The sequence below is a fragment of the Dryas octopetala genome, chromosome 6 (assembly GCF_963921425.1).
Source record: "Dryas octopetala chromosome 6, drDryOcto1.1, whole genome shotgun sequence".
In the NCBI taxonomy this organism is placed as follows: domain Eukaryota; kingdom Viridiplantae; phylum Streptophyta; class Magnoliopsida; order Rosales; family Rosaceae; genus Dryas; species Dryas octopetala.
This window is the reverse complement of record NC_141371.1, coordinates 21,147,878-21,169,284: the sequence shown is the minus strand read 5'-3', so window position 1 is coordinate 21,169,284 and position 21,407 is coordinate 21,147,878. Positions and strand designations below refer to the sequence as shown.

Genomic DNA, 21,407 nt, shown 5'->3' with positions numbered 1-21,407 from the left:
GTACCAAGTTGAAACAAAATGAAAGTTGATGTATGAAATTGCAACTTTTTGAACTTGAGGTACTAACTTGAAATCCGAGGTAAAGTTGAGGTATTAAATTGTAATTTACCCTATAATAATTAACTGATGAATTCCACCTGTTATTTATTTTTCTTTTCTTTTCTTCAAAGCAATAAAAAACAAAACTTGTGGGTGCAGGAGTTTAATTTGACCGCAAATATAGCAGGGAAATGCGTGTATTTGAGCACAACACAAACGGTTGCGTGTTACTCAAAACGCGGTCAGCCATGCACACTCAAGATCCATTCCGCTTCCATGCAGAGCTAGCTATTTTGGGAAAATGCTAGCACTATATTACCATGCAAATCTTCCATGTATCATCTCATCTCTCTGTCGATCTTTCTCACTCTGTGGGTACACCTTTTCATAATCTCCCTCCGTTCTGGCTCTGTGATTCTCATAGAGTGGTTCGGAGGGCCGGCCGGACACCTGAATAAAAAAGAAAATGGTAAATAAAGCCGTTATAACGGGGGTATCCCTGTTACTGGTGGTGGGTGTGGCCATCGCAGCGGTGGTGGCAGTGGTCCACATAAAGAACTCCAAGCCTGGAAGTGAGAGCCTCTCCTCCCAGATGAAGTTGGTGACCCAAATGTGTAATTACACAAACTACCAACCCGAATGCCAGCAAACCCTCAGCCCCGTGGCCCAAAACAGCAGCGCTCAGTTCCAGGACTACGTGAAGGCCACACTGCTGGCCGTCTCCGATAAGACGAAGAAGGCCTTAAACATGTCGGAGTCGCTGTTGGTGGAGGCCAGCAACGGCACCCGCACCAAGCTGTCCCTGGAGGAATGCAATGACATGTTTAAGGAAGCCCTTAACGACATCCAGGCCGTGTTCTCGTTCGTGGGTGATGCCGACTTGCACACCATGGAGGACCGCCTGCTGGAGCTGAAGATCTGGATCAAGTCCGTCATCACCTACTCCGGCACGTGCCTCGACATCATTCCTGAGGAGGACCACAAGGTTTATGACCCCATGAAATGGAGCATCAAGAACGTGACTGCCATCACCGACAACGCCCTAGCGATTGTGGGCGAGGTGTCGAGCATTCTGAAGCTGTTGGGCGTGGAGTTAAACGAAAAGGCCCTCAACCGTCGACGTCTGATGGGAGCAGTGGACGAGAGCGAGAGGGGAGGGTTGCCGGGGTGGTTGTCTAGCAAAGACCGGAAGTTGATGGCGCAACAAAACAACGGGAGGTTGAAACCGAACGTGGTGGTTGCCCAAGATGGCAGTGGGCAGTTCAAGTCCATCAAGGACGCGCTCATGATGCACCCGCAGAAGCGTTTGAAGGAGGGTGAAAAATTCGTGATCCATGTCAAGGCTGGAGTGTACGACGAGCAAGTAGTGGTGGAGAAAGATATGAAAAACACCTACATTTACGGCGATAGCCCCAGACGCACCATCGTGACTGGAAACGAAAGCGAGAAAGGAACAGGAAAAAGTATATCCCTGAGCGCCAGCTTCACAATTTATGGAAACAATACCATTATCAGGGACATGGGATTCGAGAACAAGGCCGGTCCAAAGGGAGAACAGGCCGTGGCTCTGCGGGTACGAGCAGACGCAGTCGCCGTCTTCAACTGCCATATAACCGGATTCCAAGACACCTTGTACCTGCAATATGGACGGCTCTTCTTCCGCGACTGCAAGATCTCCGGACACGTGGACTACATCTTCGGTGATGCTCTTGTGGTGATCCAGAGGTCGCAAATTGTTGTGAGGAAGTCAGATCTTCCGAACCAGAACATGGCATTCATTACTGCTCCAGCGAGGCAGGAAGAGCATGAACCAGGGGCGATCATACTCCACGGCTGCACGATTACGGCGGAGCGGAAGCTGCTCCTGTCGAGGTCCCAGGTGAACGTGTACTTGGGGAGGCCGTGGAAGAGATATGCAAGGGCGGCTTTCATGGAAAACGTAATCGGAGGCTTTGTCAAGCCGGAGGGGTACTTGGAATGGCAAGGTACGGGTGGCCCCAACACTCAAGACTCCTTCTTCGGAGAGTACAAGAACCAAGGATCCACCGTCGACATGTCCAAGAGGGTCAAGTGGAGGAGGTATCCAGAGAATGGGAAAATGCCGAAGGGCTTCGTCGGAGAGATGCCCAAGCAGATCGCTCAACAGTTTACTGTCGCTACAGGACTCGAGCCAGATAAAAATGGTAAATGGTTGAGCTCTAATTGGGTCAGGTCCACCGGTATTCCGTTCGACGCTGGCTTCATTAGTGGCTAACTTATTATGCCCTAATTAAACCACAGAGGAGAAGAAGAACAACAGCAACAAGCTAGAGATCGACTATATATGTATTCATCATGCTTCTTCATCAAGTTATTCATTGCTAGCTGTTGACAGATTGATCCATTCATAATTCATTCATTCACTTCATTATCTATTTATCTTTTTTTTTTTTTTTTCTGCTCTAAAAAGAAAATCTATATATATAGAGGGAGAAGGAAAAGAAGGTTAAACATTCAAAATACCCTTCATTAATTCAAAGTTTAATCAAAATAAATTTCATTAAATATATATGGGTAAAATGGTAAAACAATCTTTTAATATTTATAATTTTTAAAAGAATGAAAATAAGAATGCTAATATTCTCACCCCCTTGTTGACAGATTTATCCAACATAATTTTACCTTGTAGGTATAAAATTATTTTTCTGCTATTGCCAAAAATATCAAGACCATGATTCAACGATATACCCAAACTTCCATTGTAGCCTTGTAGGAGTGGAATCATTGCAGGATTCACTTTGTTACTTGTTCTTCCAAGTTGTAGATCAATTTTTAATTTGTTTCCATATCGAAACACCAGTAGCAACTCCATGTGGAACCATTGTTTGCAGGTTTTCAACTATGCTAGCAAGGAGAGCATCCTAATTAAAGTGAAGATAGGTAGCCAACCAAAAAACATCGCCGGTAATACCATGGTATACAATATAAAGATAAGACCAAAAAAAATGTCCATAAAGGGGAGAAAAAGAAAGAGCATTGCGTGGTTGTCCTACACAAAAAACAAATTTGAAATTTTTTATAAGAGAGTTCTCTCCAATGTTCATTTGATTGTCAATTACCCAAAAAATAGTATACTCAAATGAATGATGATATAAGAAAAAGGAACTAGAGAAGACGATATTCTAAGGTTTATTGAATTTAGACTGTTGTAAGGAGGTTGGTGAGCAGGGAGTGAGTGAGTGAGTAAAGTATCTTTATTTTATTTTTTTTAGTCAAGTCCTTTGATGTCATTTAAAAAAAAAAAAAAATTTGTCATTATTATTATTTTCATAAAATGTAGGTGGAAAAATAAGATAAGGGGGTGAGAATATAACCACTCTACAAATAAAACTATGCTTCCCTCTCTCTCTCTATGCCTTTCATAATTTCTATTTAATCTTTTGAAGTGGCTAGTGGGTTTTAGATTTCCTTCTCATTATAGTTTTATGTTATTTTTAAATGTTTGTAATTTTTGGGTTTTGGTTGTTTCTGTTGGGGGAAAGGTTATACAACTATAATATATTGTAGGAAGTTATGAAAAACAGAGAGAATATATATAGTTAATTGATAAATTTCATATATCCAATATGCCACATTGTTGGCTTATTTATAGTTACAAATACACTTCTTCATGAAAGGACACAACTATTGAATTAAACCAAAAGATGTATCTAAATACTAAAAGACACAACTAATACCCTTTAGGAAAAATCACGATTGCCTGTAGAAAAAACTAAACTACAGAAAATACATTATTAATTTTAACACTCCCCTTTAATGCATTTTCTCTTGCACATTTAACTTATCTCGAAACCAATAGAATTTCTCTCTTGGAAGTGCTTTGGTGAATATATCTGCTAACTGCTCATTAGTGCTGCAGAACTTCATTTCAATTTCTTTATCTTCCACTAACTTTCTGATAAAATGATGACGGAGTTCTATATGCTTTGATCTGCTATGAAATACTGGGTTCTTTGTCATAGCAATTGTTGACATATTATCACAGTAAACATCAGTTGGAAAATTCTGTTCTTGATGAAGATCTCCTAAAATTCTTCTTAACCACACTGCTTCACATGCTGCACTTGTGGCTGATATATATTCAGCTTCTGCGGAAGATAACGCCACTGTACTCTGCTTCTTAGATGACCATGAAATAGCCTTGCAACCTAAGAAAAATACATGGCCAGAGGTGCTCTTTCTATCATCTATTGAACCTGCCCAATCACTATCAGTGAATCCAACTAAGTTGCTTTCCTTTTCTTGTGTATACAAAATTCCATATCCTTTGGTTCCTTGAACATATCTGAGAATTCTTTTTGCTGCAGAAAAATGTTGATTACTTGGCTCACTCATGAATCTAGATACCATACTTACGGCATGAACAATATCGGGCCTTGTATTTGTCAAATAAATCAATGAGCCAACCAAACTTTTATACAAAGATGCATCAGCTTTTGGTGCTCCATCATTGCTTGAAAGCCTCAAATTTATTGCCATTGGAGTTTCCATTGGTTTGCAGTTCAACATACTAAATTTCTTCAATAGATTTTCTGCATATTTTTCTTAAGAGATAAATATTCCTTCACTTGATTGTTGAACCTGCATTCCTAGGAAAAATCTCATATTGCCCAAGTCCGTCATTTCGAATTCCTTCATCATAGCCTTCTTAAAATCTTCTGCCATCCTTGGATTTGTGCTTGTATAGATTAAATCATCAACATAAAGACACAAAATAATAAAATCATGTGCACCTTTTTTCTTGAGATAGAGTGATGGCTCACTTGAACTTCTTCTAAAACCACTTTGACGAAAGTAATGATCAATTTTGCTATTCCATGCTCTTGGTGCTTGCTTCAAGCCATATAAGGCTTTCCGAAGTCGACAAACTTTTTCTTCTTTTCCTTTCTCAACATATCCTTGCGGTTGCTCGACATAGACTTCTTCTTCTAGTTCACCATTCAAAAATGCCGATTTGACATCTAATTGATAAACCTGTGTCTTCAATTGTGCAGCCAATGCCAAAACTGTTCTTATAGTCTCCATTCGAACCACAGGAGCAAATGTTTCATTAAAATCAATTCCTGGTTGTTGTGAGTATCCTTTAGCAACCAAACGAGCCTTGTGTTTTTGGATTGATCCATCTTCATTAAACTTTGTTTTGAAAATCCATTTGAGTCCAATGATGTCTTTTGACTTTGGCCGCTCCACAAGCTCCCATGTTTTATTATTCTTGATCACTCTCATTTCTTCATCCATTGCATCCTGCCAAATCTTTTCTTTTACAGCATCTTCAAATTTTTGAGGTTCTATTGCACTTAAAGCAACATCACAAGATTCATAGATGTCTTCCAATGATCGGTAATTCTTGTTTGGTCTTGGAGTTGAATCTGGTGAAGATTCAATGGAATGAGAAGTGGACGAACCTGATCTTGTACTTGATATTGGAGTTTGAGGCAGTGAATTTTCTTCTTCATGCAGCGGAATTTCTTCTACATTTGATGTTTCTGATTCTTCGAAAACTCTTGGTATATCAGTATGCTCATTCGTCCATCTCCAAGCCTTGAGTTCATCAAAAATAACATCTCTAGAGATTACCAATTTGTTAGTTCTTGGATCAATCAATCTGTATGCTTTGGACTGGTCGCTATATCCCACGAAGATGTATTTTTCTCCTTTTTCATCAAATTTTTCTCTCTTTTGAGAAGGAATATGTGCATATGCAACACAGCCAAATACCTTAAAGAAATCTACCTTCGGCTTAAAACCATGCCATGCTTCGAATGGAGTCATGTCTTTAACTGCTTTGGTTGGGGATCTATTGAGTATGAAGACAGCTGTATGAATAGCTTCAGCCCAAAATTCATTTGGCAGACTTTTTGCCTTCAGCATGCTTCTTGCCATTTCGACAATGGTACGATTTCTTCTTTCGGCAACTCCGTTTTGTTGTGGGGTGTACCCGGCTGTCATTTCTCTTTTAATACCATTGCTTTTGCAAAATTCAGAAAATTCATTTGATGTAAACTCTCCACCACGATCAGTTCTTAATACTTTCAGATTGTGACCACTTTGCTTTTCTCCAAAAGCTGTGAATTGCTTGAATATAGAAAATGCTTCTGACTTATGTTCTAAAAAATAAACCCACATCATCCTTGAAAAATCATCTACGAACAGAATGAAGTACCTTTTGTGATTGAAGGATGGAATGCGAGTTGGTCCGCAAATGTCTGCATGAACTAACTCAAGGGGTGCTCTTGCTTTCCAGGTTGATTGTGTGAATGGTAACCGGTGGAATTTTCCAAAAATACATCCTTCACAAACTTCCTTTTCACCATTAATGGTGGGAAGACCAACTACCATACTTCTTTGGTGTAGTAGCTGCAAGCTTCTTTGATTCAAATGGCCATATCGTTGATGCCATAACAAAGATCCTTCAATCTTTTCTGTTTTAAAAACATAGTTTTCTTTGGATGTCATGATCAGCGGAAAAACTTTGTTTGCTGTCATGTTAATCTTAGCCACAAGAGAGTTATTCTTCTTTTCACATATAATACAGCAATTATCTTCAAATTTCACCAAAAAACCTCTTTGTAATAGTTGTCCCACACTTAATAAATTTTGAGCCAAATTAGGAACATAGAGCACATCATGTATAAGTTTTGATGTACCTCCATTTGTTTCCACAGAGATGATACCCTTTCCTTCCACGTTATGTAGTTTTCCATCTCCAAGCTTAACTTGTGAATTCACTTGTTCCTCTAACTTGACGAAACATTGTTTATTTCCTGTCATATGGTTGCTGCACCCGCTATCCACATACCATATATCTTGTGACTCTTGATGAGAACTGAGACATGTATAAAATAATTGCTCTTGAGAATCATACTTTCAGTGAAATTTGCTTCATTATTTTTCTGATATCTGCAATCTCTTTGTGAATGGTTGGGTATTTTGCATCAGGTACACTTATATCGACAGTCTGCAATTTTGTGCCCATACTTTTTGCAAACAAAGCATTGAAAATCTGATTTTCCAGTTTGATGATTTGAATTGCTGCTTCCTTGTTGATTATTGTGGCTGCTACTTCCTTTATTGAAGTTTCTATGACCATAATTCTTGTTTCTTCCATTTTGATATTTTTGAAAGTCTCCTCCTTTTTGTCTGCCTTCTTTCTCCTTCGAATTCAATTTGGATTGAAAAGCTTGCTCCAAGGATTGATCTGTAGACCTGTTGATCCTCTTTTCATGTGCTTCCAATGATACTACAAGTTCATGTAGCGAAAATACAGATAGATCCTTTGACTCTTCTATTGCTGCAACGACATGATCATATTTTGGTGGTAGGCTTCTTAAGATTTTCTCAACAATTTTCTTGTCTGGAATTATATCACCATAACTTCTGATTTGGTTTATAATTCCAGAAACTCTTGTGAAGAATGCTTGAATGGATTCATTGTCCTTCATAAGTAAGTTATCAAACTCCCGCCACAAAGATTGGAGTTTGATGGTAATCACTTTTTCTGAACCTTGGAACTCAATTTTGAGTATATCCCAAGCGTCCTTTGATCTTGCAGCAGATAATAATCTCGGAAAAAGATTTTTGCTCACTCCTTGTTGAATTAGGAACAAAGCCTTGGCATCTTTTTTCTTATTTTCCTTGTAAGCTTGCTGCTTTTCTGGTGACTCTTTTTCTTTTGATGAAGTTTCCGGTTCCACACAGCCATCTTGTATAATATCCCAAAGATCTTGGGAGATGAACAGAGTCTTCATTTGTAGACTCCAATATTGGTAGTTCTCTCCGTCAAAGATGGGTATTAAATTATGGATATTGCCAATGCTTGAGGAATTTGAACTTGTTGCCATTGTTAATACAGTGGCAGGATCGATTTGCTCTGATACCAAATTTGTTGGGGGAAAGGTTATACAACTATAATATATTGTAGGAAGTTATGAAAAACAGAGAGAATATATATAGTTAATTGATAAATTTCATATATCCAATATGCCACATTGTTGGCTTATTTATAGTTACAAATACACTTCTTCATGAAAGGACACAACTATTGAATTAAACCAAAAGATGTATCTAAATACTAAAAGACACAACTAATACCCTTTAGGAAAAATCACGATTGCCTGTAGAAAAAACTAAACTACAGAAAATACATTATTAATTTTAACAGTTTCTTAATTCCAGTTGACCCAACGTTTATGGACTGTAACTCAAAAATCATCAAAATTTGTATTGTGGTGTTGAACAAAAATTGTAAATAAATAATAATATTACCAAATATAATTTCACCTAAATTCATTTAAGGAATAAGGGTTTTATTATTTTGGGTACGACTCATTCAAGATGTAGTACATCTCTTAATTACAATTCCTTGACTCAAGAGAATATCCTTTGATTCCAATTTGCAATGAAACCAACAGATCACTTTGTGAGTATTTGGATTTTCAATAGGTGAAAGACCTATTGAAAGGAATTTTTTAGTTAAATTCAAGGAATTTCGGTTAAGTGTTTGAAGTTTGTTTTCAACTGCGGTTGCACCCATTTTTAGGTTGCCTATGTATCTATTGAAGAATCAAACCACACGTAGTTCCAAGATTTTGGATTTTAAATGGATGAATGACCCATTTAAAAGGCTTGTGTAGTTTGGATAGTGATTTGTGTAATTTGAGTAGGGTTTAGGACCCTTGGATTTGACTTGAGAAATTAATTTGTGACTTTTGTGTATGTAATTAATTTTTAGGAAATTTGAACGGATTTGATTTGGTTGAGGTTGCACCTAAATTTTGGTAGGTTGCCTACATACCCATGACAGGATCAAACCGAATGTAGTTCATTGAGATTTTGAGAGATTTGGATTTATTGTGCTTGTACCTAAATTTAGATATAGGTTGCCTACGTATCCTTGATGAAATCAAACCGAACGTAGTTCATTGAATAATTTGACTTTGTTGGCTTTGTGCCATTTTGGAGTTGAATTTAGAATTTGTATTTGAGAGATTTAGTTTTGTACCATTAGTGTTAAATAAGGGATCCCCTGTGGGGCTCACACATGTCGTTTTGTGTCGATTCGAACCGTTTATTTTTTACATCTTTATTGATAGATCATCTTTGCAAAAATCAACCAAATCGGAAACCGTTTATCCGTTTGATTAAGCAAACAAAGTTTAGGTGTTTATAGACGAACTTGTTGTTCGTCCATTTGTTTGATTCAAATTAGATATCTTAATGGTCTCCAATTTAGCTGATTTTTTATAGGGATAATCTATCAATAGAGATGTAAAAAATGGACGGTTTTGATTGACACAAAACGACTCGTGTGAGCCCCACAGGGGAATTCCTCATTTAACACTTAATGAGGGATCACTTATTGGAAGGCCCTTGAAACTCTATATATATAAAAGTTCAAAAAAAGTTCATTAAATTTTATATAGAATTATGTGGAATCTATGGAAATTAATGAGAATCTATAACAATCTATAATTCCTTTAAAATCCAAATTAAATATACCTTAAATTGAAAAAAAAAAAAATTATAAACTGACCTTTCGCAACTTGGTATGATAACACCACTCATCATCATTATCTCTCCTCATCCAAGAGAGGGCTTGCCCCACACAAACAAGTGGATTTCATTAATATGTTATCTCTTAACTTAGACATTATAAAGATAACAATATCCATAATTGATTGCCTAATTTTCTAACAAAATAAATGCTAAGAGCCTCAAATTGAGAGAGAGAGAGAGAGAGAGAGAGAGAGAGAGCTCCCTTTTGAGTTCAAATGTGGAATAACATTTCCCTCATAAATCCCACCTGTCACTATTGATGTTACTTAATTACTTAACTTGAAGTTAGAATCTTAAATTCTCGCATCCTTAACACACAGCTATTCTCCAATAACATAACAAAACAAGTAAAAGAACATATAGGGCATTTCAACCATAGTACTAATGGTGTTTTTTAGAAAGAAAAAAAGAAATATTTTGGTCTACTTCAGATTAACAGATGATATTGATGAAATATACAAGGCTATGAGCAAAGCCCAAAAGATATGGTGCAAATGCAAATCTCTGGACCCAAAACTGTCTGGACTGAAGGGGACAAGTTTCTTTTTTGTTTTTTTGTTTTGGTCCGAGAAGGGGACGAGTTAACATATCTAACAAAAAGCTACCTTTACCCCAAGAACCTTCTTACAAGAAAAATAAATGTAGGGCCACACTCGTTTTCACTTCGCTTAATGGCTAATGCTTACCTAACATTTTCAATATGGAAATTTGATAAATAAAGCAAATCTTCCTTTTTGTTGTAAAAGTATGTAGAGATTAGGGTTTGTGGAAAAGGAGGCAGAGAGAAAATATATCAGTCGTCATCTTATAAATATCCTTATATAGAGGTAGGGTTTACTAGGTTTAGAATATTTACTAGTATGCCCCTACAACTAATTACAGGAATAGCCACATATAACAATATATTTACAACACTCCCCCTTGGATATTCCATGTCATTAGTGTTGTCTCTGCTATGCGCTTCTAAGTTGCCTCGTTAAAACCTTGCCAAGTAATAAAAACCCTGTGGGAACAAAAACAACCTTGGTCGAAGGAAAAAGAGTGCAACGCGCTTGAGTGTGGAGTAGTCGCATCAGAACCTCGAAAGTAGGTGAAGTCATATCTTCTGGATCATAGGCAAATAGTATGTCTATGGGAGCGGGGTGCATTAGAGTTGCTACACCAAAACCTTGCCAGGTAAACCCAATGGGAGAAACCCGTGGTCGAAGGGAAAAGATGAGCAAATGCATATATATCAGATCAACACATCTTCAGAATGTAGTATGAGTAGGGTGACCATGCCAAGATGTGCCTCATTAAAACCTTGCCAGGTAACAAAACCCAGTGGGACAAAATAACCCTGGACGAAGGACAAAAGAGTACACGATGGTCAAGTGAGTATGCTTCGGGATACTCTCCCTGATGTCGACTCCCCCTGAAGATTACATACTAGGTAAATCAGCCAATCTACGCAAACCAATACCTCGAACATGCATCAAGAACGTGGACTTTGGTAGTGACTTGGTAAAGAGGTCTGCATGGTTGTCTTGAGATCGGATCTGCTTGACTTCAATCATCTGATGCTCTTGTTGCTGTTGATTGAAGAAGAACTTCGGTGCAATATGCTTGGTGTTGTCTCCTTTGATGAAACCCGTCTTCATCTGCTCGATGCAAGCGGCATTATCCTCATAGATAATCGTTGGTTCATCAGTGGTGGAATTCAGCCCACACGTACTTCGAACATGTTTGGAAACTGCTCTCAGCCATATACATTCACGAACTGCTTCGTGAAGGGCTATAATCTCAGCATGATTCGAAGAGGTAGCAACAAGGGTCTGTTTCGTTGACCTCCAAGATATTGCTGTATTCCCAATGGTAAAGACGTAACCAGTTTGAGAACGCGCCTTGTGCGGGTCTGATAGATACCACTACTAGGAAATACCCCATTAGATATCAGTGGAACACTGATGTCTATTAGGTTTGCGACCGATAAGGGCAGACGTGATATCTAATGTACCCTATTTTTAATATCAGTTTTGGGCCGATGTCTATATCAAATTAGACATCCTATTTGTTAAATATCCGATATTGTTAATAAATAATATATATCGAATTTTCAAGTTTCCGCTATCTAAATGAACGGATTTCGATATGTAATATACTTTCAATATCATTATTTTTTCAAGAACTGACATTAAAAGGTATATTAAATATCTGTTTGGTTCTATTTTTCGATATTATAAACTCATCAAAAGCTATATTTGGTAGGTTGTTACATCACTTTTTTTATCAAAGCGATATATAATATTTTTAACACATCGAATTTGTAACTAAAACCGATATATATGTACACATTAGATATCTGTTTGTTCGTTGTTTTAGATATTATAAGTCTCTTAAACATCATGTTTAAGTTAGAATGTGAAATAAAAATAACATTATATATCGATGTTATTTGTTATTTCGATATATATACCTGTATAAATATCAGATTTAATACACATTAGATATCAGTGTTTAACTGATATTGTAAATGTTTTTGAATTAAAAAAAATAAAATAAAATGGGTTGTTAGATATTAATTTTTCCTGCCAATTTGTGCAATTTAAATGCTTCCATAAATTTCATCCAACATTCTCATACATTTCCAACATCCAATTTCAACCCATATTCAAGTTAACAAAAAAGAATTACAAATCCCTCTACAAGTAGGGATAACCATAATCCATATATAACCCCCTAAGCAACTTCAAAAATCTACACAAAATATAAGGCATATATGACTAGTTCTAAATTATGCACACCTATGACTAATTGATAATTATTATCCAAAACCAATACATATTTAATATAAGCAAAATTAAAAGGATTCATTTACATAGATAAAAGTTACCTAACTATACAGTAATATTCCTTGGTCCATAAAATTCTGAAGATTACTTCCACAGTTTCCATATATCATGTCCTTTTATTGAGAGTGTAATACTTGGGGTCTCTTTCTTTAGCCTAGGGAGCTCAACTTCCTCAAAAGCCTGCAATTATTAAAAGAACTCATCACATTGGCACATTATCCACATATAGTTGAAAATTGTCATAGGACCAAAGCAGCTAGCAACACTAAAAAAACTTCTAACCACAACAAATGTATAACAAACTTCTGATTGTATTTTACAACTTCTGATTGAATTCAAAAATATTATAACTGACAAGTGACAATGGTGGGATTCAAATGGACTCACAAAATGAGATATTTTCTAGAATGAAGCAGATAATTTGCAGATTTAAGGTTCAAAATACTTGACAGGACTTCAAGGGAAGAATTCTTACCCATACTGAAGTAATTCCAAAACCCCCCACGAAATGTATGGTGACCTTCCTGCAAAGCACAAACATTTGCATGTGTAAAAAAGCAGAACTTATCTAAAACAAGAGAGAGGAGAGCTTGGAACTTTCACAAAAGGAACATCAAGCATTTCAAAGTAACACTTTGACATGAAGCATTTTCATATCAGTTGGTTGCATTTTCCTGATTACTAAGATTATTTGGGTTGAAATGTGGGAACTTAGAATGAGTGCATACAAATTGAAAGCAAAAGGGTAACTCGATTTGGTCATATAGGTTGACGACAGAACATAGCAAGAATTTAAAAGTAATTAGAAATCAGGTCCTTGTGCAATCATATGCTAGTGATAGGCAACACTGTCACAGCTAAATTCAGCACTAAACCCATTAGATTTAAAAAACTATCCATCTTTGATTTGTTCTTCAGAAAAAATCGGCCACCAAAGCAAGGTGGCCCCACTGTTGAAACATAGCTTGACTTAATTAGAAAAGAAACTTATTTTATCTGCATGGTAATCCATGGAAGTGGTTCTTTTGGCTTAAACATTTAACTGAGACAGATATATTGAGAAAAAGGATGGTTACCATGTTCAGCTCGTCTTTATCAGAGACACGGCCAAATGCATGCAAAGAATGTGGTAGCTCAAGAGGTGCAATGGGATCACACGAATCTCCTTTTGGAGCCCTCATCCTCATGAGAATGTGCCAGCTATATCAGGATGAAGAAGGTAAAAAAATTCAGAATTTGCATTTATTTAAAAAATAAAAAAACAATGGTGAAACTTGCAAGAAGATGAATAAATGATCTAAAAGACAAGGGAAATGAATAAATTAGTCAGGAATGAACTAGTACTCCAAAACTGCATCGGGAGAAAGGTAAATTTATGATATACAAAAAATAAAACACCAAGGAGATGATTTAAAATGATGAGATCTGAGTCATCTAGGCAGCAGTACTGTGAATCTACGATGCTTGGAATTTACAATTACTGAAATGTAAAAACAAATAATGTTGGCTGTAATACCTGTCTATTTTCATTTCCTTGGCTTTCTTTACTTGATCCAAAAATGAAATAAACAGCATGACGATCTGTCCTGGGATTCTTCTTCCCCTGCATTAGCAAACAACATGTCATTCATGCACAAATCAGGTGATCAATGGCTGCACTACTTACATTACCCATGAAAATTATATAATTATTATCAAAACAATTAAACTTGAATCAAGTTCAAACATGGCAACACTACTTAAGCCTTGCTGGCAGATATTGTGTCTTGAATCAAGAAATGGAGAAACTTTTTGGTAAGATGAACATCTACTTGTAAGAAAAATATGAGATTTTAGAGACTAATACAAAGGATTAAGAAGAAAATTATGTGTACAAGAAGGATAGTAGGATATGCCACTTTCAGAGAGTGTATTAACAAGTTGAATTCCAAAGATAGTTATAATCTTTTGTATACAATATATTAGAAAATTGCTCTTCAATCTAAATGATATATGAAGACAAGAAAAACACAAAGATAAGAAATACCCACACACACAGAAGTTACTTGACTCAAACTGTGCAAATCTGATTTGCCCCACTTCACAATACAGAAAGACATGAAATACAAGTACAAGTCTCAACAAGAGATGAGCGCAATCATATTGCTAACTACTAACCGCCTGCGTATTAACAAAACATATTGTGGTGTGCATACATGAAAGCTCAACCAGTCATACAAAAGATTATATAGACAATTCTAGAACATGAAGCTATTGGGACAGAAAATTCCCTACCCAGCCAAATGCAAATGAGAGATTGTTTCCAGTTCCCAAGGGTACCATTGCTATTGGTGGTGAGTGAGATAATTTGAGATCAGAAACAACTCCAAGAAGCCAGCCAGCAGTTCCATCACCACCTGCAACCTAGAGGGCTTGGTACATGTCAGAAGGAATAAAGAGTGAAAAAAAAAAACTCACAGCATTAGTGTTGATTATAATTTGACTCACAATTATTCTCAATTTCTCTTGAATCGTTTTAGCGAATTTGTCCCCACTGCGCTGGAGCTTTTCAAGATTGGCATAGATTCGGACCAGCACCTTATCGGGTGCCTCTTCCCCCAAATCAAAAACCTAAAAATTAGCTAGTTCGAGGTCAGGCTCATAAAAATAGGTGCTAAAATGCAAGTGCTGAAGTAATAATCAATCCAGCATTCAAACTAAAAAATTGTAACAACATTGATCTGACCATAGAGAAAAAAGGCAATGAACATATGCAAAGAGCTAGTAAATTAATAAATAAGAGATGTTGGGCAGGAAACATATATACCCTTTTAACCCTTGCAGGTGTAGCAGTATGAGAAACAACAATCTGGCTTTTCCCAACCAAGAGGTTCAGGACAGCCCCATTGCATGAAAATACCACCCAAACCACAGAAGCCCAAACTTGAGATCTCAAACCTGCCGCCCAAATGCATATCCAAAGAATCAGAAACAATTACCATATGTACATTATGTTAATTGTACATATGTATAAACATACATATATTTGTATTTAATAAGTAGATATGTACTTTTAAACAAAATTTATTTACATATGAAAAATATAAATAAAGTGCGTATGCAATAAACGAAGATTACAGATAATCTAATCCCTTCTGAAAGTATCAGTATCTGATACATCCACTTAGACTCTAAAACTATTCTATGAACCCAAAAATAAAACTAAAAAAGAAATTACCAACCACATCATACCAAAGACCAAAGTACTTCCAAACACGAATTTGAAGTCACTCAGACCCACCCTTTTCCTCTAGTATCTTAATCTACCCCACAAACTCATTATTTACTTCACCCCAAATTGATCAACCAAGTGCCCCCCCGATTCCTTGTATGCCTTTCCTTGATTCGTCTATCATTTTAACAAAGTCAAACAAGCCTCGTGTAGAATAGTCATCATATTGAAAAAACAAAAAACACTTGAGCACTAACTTTCTTCTTCTTTCCTCCATTCTATTCAGCTACCAATATATCATACCCTCACAAACAACCATATTCGTAAAACGTACAACAAAAGCAACACAAACCCAAATATATACAAATGTATATATATATATATATATTCAATATGTTTAAAAAAAAAAAATTAAGTAAATGCAGAAATTTCAAAAACCCTAAAAATCGTGCTGGCGAGAGGAAGCTCAGAGAGAGAGTGAGAGACAGAGAGAAGAAGAACAACTTACTTTGGGTTTCCGCTTTAGAGAAAGAGAGGGAGAGAGCGGGAACCGAAACTCAGCAAAAAATATTTGGAGGCAGAGCGGAAGGAGAAGAGGGGAGGAGTCCCTGAGTTCCTGTGAAATGATAAGAAATGATAAGCCACACGAAATCAAACTCATGCGCCATATACCAAAATCAAACTCACCATTTTCGGTTTTTTTTTTTTCTGTATTTTTTATTCTTTTTTAATTCGACTGTAGCTTAAACAAAATTGGAGGATTATAATTAAAGAAAAACGAAAAATAGGGCATAAAATTTCTTCAATTTACCCGCTGCTCACTAACCTTGTGCAATCAATCCATCAATTTCTGAGATTTTCAAAACCCTAACCTGACCTTCCTTGTCGCGCGCGCTCTCTCTCTCTATCCCTCCCTCCCGCGCGCTCTCTCTTTCTCTTTCGCTGGCTCGGACTTGAAGATGCAGCATCGGCGGTCTTGGCAGATGAAGCGAAGGCGAGCGACGCAGGGGGAGCAGACCGCACACCGCACAGCTATCGTCCATGGCTATTCTTCTCTCTCTCCATCTGTCTCTGTCGATCTCTGTCTCTGCGATTGGATTCGGAGGTTGAAGAGAACGAGGGCGGTGAGTGTGTTCTCGATCAGTGAGGGTGTGAGAGAGAGAGCTTGGGGTGAGTAAAGTTTGAGAGTGTTTCTGTTTGTGTTTGAGAGAGGAGGGTATCGGGTTCAAGTATTGGGAAATTAGTTCAAAAATTTAAGTAATAGTCTTCAAATTTTTATTTTATTTTTTTTAGTTGAAACAAAGATATCAGTAAGAATTTAGATATCGGTTTTTACAGAATAATAACTTATACCGAAAAATTAGATATCAGATTTAAAATTTTGGCGATATATAAATGTGTTTAAAGATCAGTTTTAAAAAACTAAAAATCTAACTGATATAAAAAACTTCTACAATATCAATTTTGTTAAAACTGATATCTATGTAGTGATATCTAATGGGGTACTTCCTAGTAGTGTACCCTATGTTAGCATATCCAACAAGGCGGGCATCGTTCCGAGGATCGAGGGGGTTCGATCCATTCCTTGATGCATAGGGATAGAATAAGCCCATATCCGTCGTACCTCTAAGGTAGCGGAAAATGTCTTTTATTCCATTCCAGTGGCGGCGTGTTGGCGCAGAGCTATATCTAGCTAACAAGTTCACAGCGAATGATATGTCCGGTCTAGTACATTGAGACAAGTACAATAATGCGCCTATTGTACTTAGATATGGGACTTCTGGTGCCAATATCTCTTCGTTATCATCTACGGGATGAAACGGATTATTCTTAGGATCTAGACAACGGACGATCATGGGCGTGCTAGAAGGCTTCGCTTTATCCTCATTAAAGCGCCTTAATATCTTCTGGATGTAATTCGATTGATGGACCAAAATTCCATCTGCACGGTGCTCGAGCTCCAGGCTGAGACAGAAGTTCGTTCTCCCAAGATCTTTCATCTCAAATTCCAACTTCAGGTGTTTAGTTGTTTACTTGATCTCTTCAAGAGTACCAATTAGATTCATGTCATCGACATAAACAACTACAATAGCAAAGCCGGAACTTGTTCTTAATAAACACGCAAGGGCATAGAACATTATTCACATATCCCATCCCGATCAAATACTCACTTAGACGGTTATACCACCTCCGTCCGGATTGTTTCAATCCATAAAGTGAACGCCTCAAACTAATGGAGAGCGTGTTCCGTGGTCTGGAACTATTTGCATCGGGTGTCTTAAGTCCTTCGGGAACTTTCATATATATCTCTGTATCAAGATCCCCATAGAGATAAGCAGTGACCACATCCATAAGCTGCATACTCAGTTTTTCGGAAACTACCAAACTGATAAGGTAGTGGAACGTTATGACGTCCATTACGGGGGAATACTCTTCCTCGTAATCAATCGCAGGGCATTGAGAAAATCTTTGCGCCACTAGACGAGCCTTGTATCTCACAATCTCGTTTTTCTCATTACGCTTCCTTACAAATACCCATTTAAATTCTACAGGTTTAACATGGGGAAGGTGCAGGAACGACAGGCCCAAACACCTTTCTCTTTGTCAAGGAATCTAATTCGACCTGGATTGCTTCTTTCCATTTTGGCCAGTCGTCTCGACGTTGACATTCATCAACGGAGTGAGGTTCGATGTCATCGCTAGTTATGATTTCGGTAGCTACCGCGAATACAAATATATCATCGATGATAATCTCGTTTCGATTCCAGAGCTCACTTAAGCATGCATAATTTATAGAGATCTCTATGTTCTCGAGAGTGGGTTCTAACGTTGGAGCGTCCCCCAACGTCGTCTCTTCTGGGACGGACCCATAATCCGAAACTATTTCGTGAGATGGATCGATTGAGATCGCGATGTCAAGGGGACTCATTTGTGCCAAATGTATCCTCTTCCGGGGATAAGAGTCCATCGAACCTAGTGGTCAACCTCACTTCTGGGCAGGGACATATGACTGGTTAGCCACTATTGTTGTACCTCGTCCATCTGGGACGACACGTTCTTCGGGGACGGATATCCTTGCAGGAACATTTGCAGCAGGTATATGTGATCTCGTCACTTTAGCTAGATCAGAGAATGCGTCTGGCATATTATGAGTTATACTCTGTAGATCTAGAATTCTCCGTACTTCACTATCACATTGTGCGGTTCGGGGATCGAGATGAGACATAGTGGGGACATTCCACGTCAATTCACGTCGTTCTTCAAGAACGGTGACGTTCATATCTCCCCCTAACGGCGGGAAGACTGTCTCATCAAAGTGACAATCCGCAAATCTAGCGGTAAAGAGATCGCCTATCAAGGGCTCTAAAAAGCGTATAATGGATGGGGATTCATAATCGACATATATGCCCATCGTTCGTTGAGGACCCATTTTGGTACGTTGTAGCGGCGCAACTGGCACGTAAACTGCATACCCAAATACGCGTAAGTACGAAACGTCAAGTTCGTACCCAGTCACCAGCTGTAACGCGGAGTAAGGTTGGGTAGCAGTGGGCCTCAACCGGACCAACATGGCTGCATGCAAGATTGCATAGCCCCACGCAGAAATTGGAAGCTTGGTGCGCATAACCAAGGTTCGTGCGATCATTTGTAATCTTTTAATGAACGCTTCTGCGAGACCATTCTGGGTGTGAACATGGGGAACTCGATGTTCAACATTAATCCCTAGGGGCATGCAATAATCATCGAAAGTTTTCGATGTAAACTCTCCGGCATTATCAAATCTTCTGGACTTTATAGGATAATCCGTGTGGTGAGCCTTCTGGGAGAGAAGTTTAGCAAAAACAGCGTTTCTTGTGGACAATAGTGTAACATGTGATCACTTTATCGATGCATCAACCAAAACCATAAAATATTTAAATGGTCCGCATGGTGGTTAGATAGGTCCACAAATATTCCCTTGTATCCTTTGCAGGAAAAGGATGGAGTCTTTACTAGTCTTTGCATATAATGGTCTAGTATTCAACTTTCTAAGCGAGCAAGTTTGGCATAGTGTGTCACTAAACACAAGATCCTTATTAGTAAGGGGATGCCCGTGTGATGAATTGAGGATACGGCGCATCATACTTTGACCTGGGTATCCCAACCGGTCATGCCATAGAAAGAAACTGCTCGAATTGGTTAACTTCTGGTTAACTATGTGATTTGCCTCAATCGATCTAATGGTGGTCATATAGAGACCGCTCGATAGACATTTCAATTTCTCCAATGTACGCTTCTGGCCATACAAATTGGAGGTTATGCAAAGATATTCCACTCCATTTTCCTCAGTGGTTTCAACGTGATAACCGTTGGCTCGAATATCCTTATAACTCAACAACGTTCTTCTGGAACTTGGAGAATATAAGGCCTCATTAATGGTAATTCAGTACCATTGGACAACATAAAAATGGGCTTTGCCATGGCCCTCTATCAGGTTGGATTGGCCTGATATGGTTGTCACAGAAGTATGAGTAAGCAATAAGTTTGAAAAATACTTCCGATCTTGAAGTATGGTGTGCGTAGTAGCACTGTCTGCCAGACAACAAACTTCCCCACTAAACATGCTTATTCATAAATTTAATTCAATAGATCACATGTATGAAAATAACTTAATTGAATTAAATAATATTCGAGCATAACCAAATTTCCAAAACAAATAATCCAAATCATAAATCACCAAAATAATCTGAATAAGAAAAACATTATTCAGAAAATAAATACGGCACAAGCGCCGATCATATCCATGTCATCGAGTTTCTAGTCCTCGAAGTGTCCAGTAGCAGTCTGGAAATCAGTGACCTCTAAGGTGGTATCCATAGGAAATGATCCCTCAACGAGATTGGTCTCTCGAGTTCCGCGACTGGCGTGATACTCATTTACAGCTTGCGCTGATGCACGGCAGGTGCGGGACCAGTGATCAGTTCCTCCACATCGGTAACAGAGATCATTCTGATTCTGATTCTGGTGGCGACGGGCTGGACCAGCGTTCCTCTCATTTCGAGTTCTTAGGGCCGAAGGACCGTGGTTTCTACCACGTGGGCCATGGCCACGTTGGCCTCCGTCATACAGGCCATTCCTCTGAGAACCTTTCCTTCCATATCTCGGGCGGTCAGACTTTGTGCCCTTTTCATGACCTCGGTATCCTCTTTCGCGGTTTGAATCGCGATAAGTAACAGCGTTTGCTTCAGGCAATGGTGCTGCTTTAGTACCGACAGGTCGGGCTTGATCATTTCTCATTAATAAGTTGTTGTTCTTTTCAGCGAGCAACAGAGTGGTGATCAATGCCGAGAACTTGGTAAAATTCTTCTCCCTGTATTGTTGCTGCAAGACCAAATAGGAGGCAGGGAAGGTGGAGAAAGTCTTCTCCAATAGGTCAGCTTCGGTGAGCTCCTCCCCACAAAATTTGAGGAGCGACCGGATCCGGCAGATCTCCGAATTATACTCATTCACGGATTTGAAATCCTGGAAACGAATGTTCTGCCAATCATGTCTTGCTTTAGGCAAGAAAATGGTCTTTTGATGGTCAAACCGCTCTTCCAGAGCAACCCAAAGAGCTCGTGGATCCTCTTCAGCGAGGTACTCAACTTGGAGTGCTTCCTCTATATGCTTCCTAATGAAGATCATGGCACTTGCCTTAAGAGATTCTGCGACAACATTGTCTGCATTGATTATCGATCTCATCTTCTTGGCAG

General features: G+C 38.2%; 3 pseudogenes across 1 annotated transcript in view; 1 reads left to right on the top strand and 2 right to left on the bottom strand.

The window, feature by feature from the left end:
* The first annotated feature begins 505 nt into the window (after window positions 1–505).
* LOC147283216 (pectinesterase pseudogene) lies at window positions 506–2,293 on the top strand (annotated as a pseudogene).
* A 1,538-nt stretch (window positions 2,294–3,831) lies between these two features.
* LOC147283215 (secreted RxLR effector protein 161 pseudogene) lies at window positions 3,832–4,557 on the bottom strand (annotated as a pseudogene).
* Window positions 4,558–12,587: 8,030 nt separating this feature from the next.
* The window catches only part of LOC147283214 (diacylglycerol kinase 1-like), a 9,686-nt pseudogene continuing 866 nt past the window's right edge, over window positions 12,588–21,407 (bottom strand). Inside the window, exons 2-9 of the transcript XR_015122931.1 lie at window positions 16,184–16,195; window positions 15,271–15,401; window positions 14,952–15,074; window positions 14,739–14,867; window positions 13,981–14,067; window positions 13,541–13,664; window positions 12,940–12,988; window positions 12,588–12,644 (exon numbers count right to left, since the gene is read on the bottom strand). The product of XR_015122931.1 is annotated as a diacylglycerol kinase 1-like (transcript). The remainder of the gene's footprint in view (window positions 12,645–12,939; window positions 12,989–13,540; window positions 13,665–13,980; window positions 14,068–14,738; window positions 14,868–14,951; window positions 15,075–15,270; window positions 15,402–16,183; window positions 16,196–21,407) is intronic.